This window comes from Elephantulus edwardii, unplaced genomic scaffold (genome assembly GCF_000299155.1).
Source record: "Elephantulus edwardii isolate Elephantulus edwardi_28Jun2011 unplaced genomic scaffold, EleEdw1.0 scaffold00297, whole genome shotgun sequence".
NCBI lineage: Eukaryota > Metazoa > Chordata > Mammalia > Macroscelidea > Macroscelididae > Elephantulus > Elephantulus edwardii.
The window spans coordinates 839945-845985 of record NW_006400047.1 but is presented as its reverse complement, the minus strand read 5'-3'; the positions used below and the strand labels follow the sequence as shown (position 1 = coordinate 845985).

General features: G+C 37.0%; 1 protein-coding gene and 1 pseudogene across 1 annotated transcript in view; both read right to left on the bottom strand.

Annotated features, from left to right (window-relative positions):
* Positions 1-6041, bottom strand: part of SUSD1 (sushi domain containing 1) — a 170629-nt gene that overhangs the window by 73890 nt on the left and 90698 nt on the right. The window lies entirely within an intron of this gene.
* Positions 1-6041, bottom strand: part of LOC102870779 — a 9435-nt pseudogene that overhangs the window by 676 nt on the left and 2718 nt on the right.

Here is a 6041-nt window from a genome sequence, read left to right as displayed (position 1 = left end):
ACCCCTTCTGAAACCAGCCTGGGCTTCTGGTAGTTCTCTGTTGATGTGCTGCTCCAGTCGTTTTTGGATAATCTTCAGTAAAATCTTGCTTGCATGGTGGGAAGGTGGCAAATGGAAATACATCATTCAAAAGAGACCACAAGAAGCTGGCTAGAGAACCCAGTACTTACAACTAATTGAGCAGGCCTGAAGAAAGAGATGTAGGAGTCAATAGCATGAAGATAGTGAAGGAAGGTCAGAGACTGGATGAGATTACCCAGAGCAGACACAAAGGGAGACAAGAGGATGAGCAAGGCACGCCCTTGAGGATAATCAACATTTAAAGGAGAGACAGAGGAAGGGAATCTTGTGGAAGGAGACTGAAGGGGGTCAAATCAACAGGAGAGGAACAAGGCATCACGTTTCAGCAGGCAGGTCTGTCAATAACAGCAAATTCTGTCCACTGTTAAGCACGTTTTTACAACCACATTGTGATTTCTGTATGCCTGCATTCAGGGAGACCTTTATGTTCTCTGAAATTACCCCTATTATAAACAAAGCTAGAGCTTAACCTTCTTGTATGAGTTGTAGTCTTGGAGAAGAGTACTGAATATCCCACTGACTGCCAAAAGAACAAACTGGTATGGCATGGAGAAAGTTCAGCCAGAGTGTTCCTTACAGGCAAGGAGGCAAAGCTTGGTCTCATATACTTTAGGCATGTTTGGGCATCATGTTTGGAAAGGTGGAAGATCAGAGAAAAAGAGAGAGATTGACACAGTGATTGCAGCAATGGGCTCAGTATGAGGATGGTTCAGAGCTGTTGTTCATAGGGTCACAAAGAGTTGTACTCAACAGCACGTAACAACAATATATGTTTGACTGAATAATTAGGTATAGTAAATTTCTAGGTAGAAATTAAGAAGCAGTAATTTTGGGAAAGCCATACTAATTTAAGTGTTCAACAACTGCTATAAGAATATCATCAAGAAAGCCACTAGATAATATTTCTTCTTTACTCCAGGTTTAAAGAGTTCTGTTGTCATAGTCTGTAGCGTGTTGCACTGCTGACCAGAAGGTTACGCATTTCCAGTAACCTGAATCCACCAACTGCTCCAAGAGAGAATAAATCACTGAGGAGCAATGATGTTAGTGAAGACTAAAGTGTACCAGATTCAGACCATGGTTTTCTAGTCACTTACTATGCTACTGAGAGCTGGACAATAAATAAGGATGAGTAAAAAGAATTGATACCTTTGAGGTGAGGTGTTGTAGAAGAATACTGGATATCCCATGGACTTCCAAAAGAACAGACATGTCTTAGAGAAGGTGCAGCCAGAATTCTCCTTGGAGGCAAGAATAGTGAAGCTTCGTCTGACATAATTTGGGCAAATTGCTGGGAGAGACTTTCCCTTGGATAAGAAATTCAACATGCTTGAAATGGTAGAGGAGGGAAAACAAAAGACAGACCCTCAACCAGATGTACTGACACAATTCAAGTGTGTCAGAGATTGTGAGAATGGCACAGCATAGGACAAGGTTTGGATCTGTTTTCATAGAGTTGCTAAGAATCATATTCAATGGTACTTAACAATAATCTGCAGAAAAATAAAACAGGATCTACATTTCTCATCATACACAGAACCAACTCAAAGTGCATCAGAGACCTAAGGGTAAAACCCCAAACCATAAAGATCATTAAGAGACAAAATGAGACAAATTTGGAAACCCTGGCTGATGGCATAAGTATGTTTGCAAACACTGCCAAAAGTGCACAACCTGGAAAGGATAAAATCTATCAATATGACTCTTAAAATCAAATGCCTTTGTGCATCAAAAACTCTCTACAATAGGGTGAAAATCAAGCCCACAGATTGAGGGGAAAAACATTCGGCAGTGACATTTCAGTAAAGAGTCTCGTAAGTAAAGTGTATAGAATACTGCAGGGCCTCCAAAGAAAAAGAGAAACAACCAAATACAAAATTAATAAAAGACATGAAAAGACCCTTCACAAAAGAGGACACTGAGATGGCCAAGAAACACATCAGAAAATTTTCAAAATCACTAGCAATCAAAGAGATGCAAATCAAAACAATATTGAGATACCATCTATAGCAAAGTCTAATAATGCAGCAAATAATAAGTGTGTAGAGGATGCAAAGAGATCGGAACACTTACACACTGCTAGTGGGACTGTAAAATGGTACAACCACTATGGAAGGCAGTTTGGCACTTCTTCAAAACTTGACTGTAGAAATCCTATATGACCCAGCTATTCCACTGCCAGAAATATATTTTAAAGAAATCAGAATAAAGACATTAATGGAGATATGTACACTTAAGGTCATAGTAGCATTATTCACAAAAACAAAAAAATGAAAGCAGTCCAAATGTCCATCAATTGGCAAATGGATTGAGAAATTGGGGTATATCTATACAATGGAATTTTATATAGAACTAAAGAACAATGATTTAATAAAATACTATATAACATGGGAGAGTCTAGAGAGCATTATGTTGAGTGAAATATCTTAATCATATATGGACAAATATTGCATAAGACAACTACTACTAAAATAGAATAAGTGAGTAAGATATGTATAAATGTTCAAAGGAGGAAGAAAAAGAAGAAGTAAAAATCATTGGGATAGCGGAGAAAAGAGAAAAAGGTGAATGAATAGAAAATGTTCAATGAGGACTTGAAAAGATGACAGATAAATGGCAATTGTATAAAATAAAATGTACATGAATGATTGCATAAAATACAACATAAATGTACAAAATACAATATGTATTAATGATTATATGCAAACCAATAAAAATGTAATTTAAAAAATCTACAAAACCAAAAATGGATAGAATAGTACTTTGACAGAAAACTGTCAGATGCTACAGTAGGGTTTAGAGGTGGCCATGCATATTACTGCTGATGTCAGATAGATCTTGGCTAAAAGCAGACAATACCAGCCTAATGCCTATTTGTATTTTATTGACTATGCAAAGGTATTTCACTCTGTGGATCATAACAAACTATGGCTAATCTTGAGAGAAGAATGTAAATTCTAAAGCACATAACTGTGGCCATGCGAAATCTATACATAGACCAAGAAGCTGTTGTCCTAACATAACAAAGGAACACTGCATGGTTTAAAATCAGGAAGGGTGTGCATCAAGGTTTTATCTTTTCTCCATATCTATTCAATCTGTATGATGAGCAATGATTCATGAAGCTAAATCTTATGAAAAGGAATGCATCATCAGGATTGGAGGAAGACTCATGAACAATCTGTTTTACTCAGATTTTACTCTGTTTTACTTTGCTTGCTGAAAGATAGAACTTTAAATGCTTGCTGCAGAACATCAAAGACTACGTCCATCAATATGCATACATCTCAACATCAGAACAAAATTTTCACACTACCAATATGCAACATCATGAGAGACGGAGAAAAGATTGAAACTGCCAACAACTTCACCTTACTTGAATTCACAGTCAATACACTTGGTACGGTGGGTTAAGGTGCACCTGATTCAGACCAGGGTCTTTTCAATCACTTGCTATGCTGCTGAGAGCTGGACAATGACTAAAGGTGACAGAAAAAAAGAATTTATTTCTTTGAACAATGGTGCTGGAAAAGAATACTGAATAATCCCACTGACTGCCAAAAGAACAAACAGGTATGCCTTGGAAATAGTTCAGACAGAGTGCTTGCTCATTGGAGGCAAAAATGGCAAAGCTTTATGTCTCATACTTTGGGCATGTTGCTAGGAGAGGCTATTCCTTGGAAAGGGACATCATGCTTGGGAAAGCGAAGGGTCAGTGAAAAAGAGAAGATGTCCCCCAATGAGATAGACTGACAGAATGATTGAAGCAATGGGCTCTGGTGTGTCAGAGAAGATGAGGATGGCACAGGATGCAACTGGGTTCAGACTGTTATTCATAGGGTTGCTATAATACATACTCAACTAACAATACTAATGGTACCTAATAACAAATCTACTGCTAAGTGACTTATAGGTAAGTAGTCAGTCACACTGTCAACCCAAAGATACCAACTGCTCTGGGGGGAAAGACAGTCAGTCTCCTCCCATGCAATTAACTACCTCTGAAAATTTGCTGGAGTATCAGCTGTGAGTCGTTCTTATTCGATAGTACATAACAGCAGCATTAACTGCTTGGGTTTTTTTTTCCCCTTGTGCTTTATCTCTTTCTATTCTTCATTATGTCTCTGTTTCCTAAGAGAGCTAAAACCACTATTACCCAATATGCTCTGTTCTTACCATGTTTTCTTTATCCTCATTCTACCTCTGTTATCTGGTTAATTCTTATTCTTTCTCCTATGACTCAGGAAAGGTTTTGCTTCTAGTAAACACCTATCTTAAAACATATACTAATTCCCTAATTCCACTATTTATCTTTTATCAAGGTATTCATTATACCTTATTATGGGTGCCTGTTTACTTGTATGTTTTTATTCTTTTTATTTAGGATTGTTGTTATTGTTAGGTGCCATGAGCTGAGAATGACTCATAAAGACCTTATGAACAAAACATCTGAACCTTATTCTATCCTGCACCATCATCCTCACACTACCTGACAAACAGCAGTCCATCACAGCAGTCACTGAGTCATTCCACCTGGTCAATGGTCTTTGTCTCCTTCGCTAACCATCCACCCTTCCCAGCATCATGTCCCTCTCCTAGGAATAGCCCTCCTAGCAACATGCCCAAAGTATGTATAGCAAAGACTCATCATTCTTGCCTCCAAAGGGCTCTCCAGATGCACCCTCTCCAAGACATATCTGTTTGTTCTTTTGGCAATCCATGGGGTGTTCAAAACTCTTCTCCAAAACCACAGCTCAGACACATTAATTCTTCTTCTGTCACACCTATTCATTGTCCAGCTCTCAGATGCATAGCAAGTGATCAGAAAGACTATGGCCTGAATCAGATGCACCTTAGACCTCAAACTGATATCATTACTCCTCAATAAATTGGAGATGTCCCTAAATGCAGACTTTCCCAATGCAATGCATCTCCTTATTTCCTGACTGCTGTTACCAAGGGTATTAATTGTGAGCCCAACCAAGATGAAGCTCTAGATAGTTTCAACCTCTTCTTCTTTCATCATGATGTTGTCTATCGGTCCAGTGGTAAGAATCTTTGTTTTCTTGATATCAAGATGCAGTACATACAGAAAGCCACACTCTTCTGCAACAAGTGCTTCAAGTTCTCCTTACTTCCAGCAAGCAAAGTGTGTCATCTGCATAATAATCTTGGTATTACTTGGGATTACTAAAGCTCTCAATGCTTTTCTGGTAAAGGGTTACTGAATAAATTTAACCTAATATTTACTTACTTTCTGCCATGTAGCATGCAAAGCATTACAATTGATACAAAATAACAATCTCAGTTCATACCTAAGATAAAATTGAATTTTATTTAAGGTTTTTGATGTTGAAAAACTCAAATTAAAAGCAAGCAACAGCCTTGCAATGAGCTTCTTAAAATCTGTGTATTTAATGACAAAGTAAATTGTGATTAATTAATATATTAAAATAAAATATAATCAATTTTAAATAAAGGAACAGAAATAGGTCACATAATACAGTGTCTTTCTTCAATATTGTCCCTCACTTACAGTTATTTAAATTTTGAAACATTAATAACAAATTCTCCAAATGTTCTTTTCATTGACAGTTTGGATATTCACTTCAAGGTCACCCAATTTTTTTTTAAATTATAACAAATTTTCAATTTATTTGAAGCAATTCAGTTTCAAAAACTTTTAAGTTACAGCAGTCACAAAAACACCTGGGAATAGTCAGAACCAATAAGTGAATGATCAAGAATATGGCATTTTTGTTTAACACTGTCATGGCTTTATTCAAAACACAGTTGCACAAAAGTATTAACTTCAAAGTTTTAAAAGGAGAGAGTCTTGAGGAACTTAACACTATATACATACTGTCATACAAAGAGCATTAAAATAGGACCAAAAACCTCTACAAAATATAAAACCCACCCTTACTTATTTGCATGAAAATACCACCCACAAAGCTAAA